Source organism: Etheostoma spectabile, chromosome 15 (assembly GCF_008692095.1).
Source record: "Etheostoma spectabile isolate EspeVRDwgs_2016 chromosome 15, UIUC_Espe_1.0, whole genome shotgun sequence".
In the NCBI taxonomy this organism is placed as follows: Eukaryota; Metazoa; Chordata; class Actinopteri; order Perciformes; family Percidae; genus Etheostoma; species Etheostoma spectabile.
In genome coordinates, this window is record NC_045747.1 from 31,637,031 (window position 1) to 31,637,604 (window position 574).

The following is a 574-nucleotide window of genomic DNA, read 5'->3' on the forward strand; positions in this document are numbered from 1 at the left end:
TTCATGTTGCCTTCATGTTGTCTTCATGTTGTCCTCATGTTGTCTTCATGTTGCCCTCGTGTTGTCTTCATGTTGTCTTTATGTTTTCCTCATGTTGTCCATTTTTGGTCAATATTGTCAAGAGTTTTATCGCTTTTGTCTGACGTTTTGGTCACTCCTTCATTGTTTTTGGTGCTTTTTTCCGATGTTTTTGAGGCTTTTATTGTCGTTTTTTGTGTTTTACATTTCCGGCGCTTATTTTGACGACCTTTACATTGTTATATAAGTTTTTTTTTTTTTAAATGTGGTCAAATTTGACCCAAAGACAACAAACAACATGAGGGTTACGTTTTTTCTTTTTCGTTAACGATACGTCGCCACAGTCATTAGAATTATTCCCATTAGCGACTTTGAGACTCCACCCGGTCCGCTGTGAGAGGACGTTCTCCTCTGCGTGCAGCTCAGAGCAACGTAATAGCATCCGGTTATCTGGTCGCTTAGCAACAAGCAGACATTTCCTAACTCATCTCATAATTTTACACCTTTTCTTACAGAATTCTCTATTGAAGTCACTTAAAACGTTGGATAACACGAA

The 574-nt window shown here is 38.3% G+C and overlaps 1 protein-coding gene across 1 annotated transcript in view; it reads right to left on the bottom strand.

Moving 5' to 3' along the window:
* Nucleotides 1-574, bottom strand: part of LOC116702993 (trypsin I-P1) — an 18,538-nt gene that overhangs the window by 17,370 nt on the left and 594 nt on the right. The gene's annotated exons all lie outside the window — the stretch shown is intronic.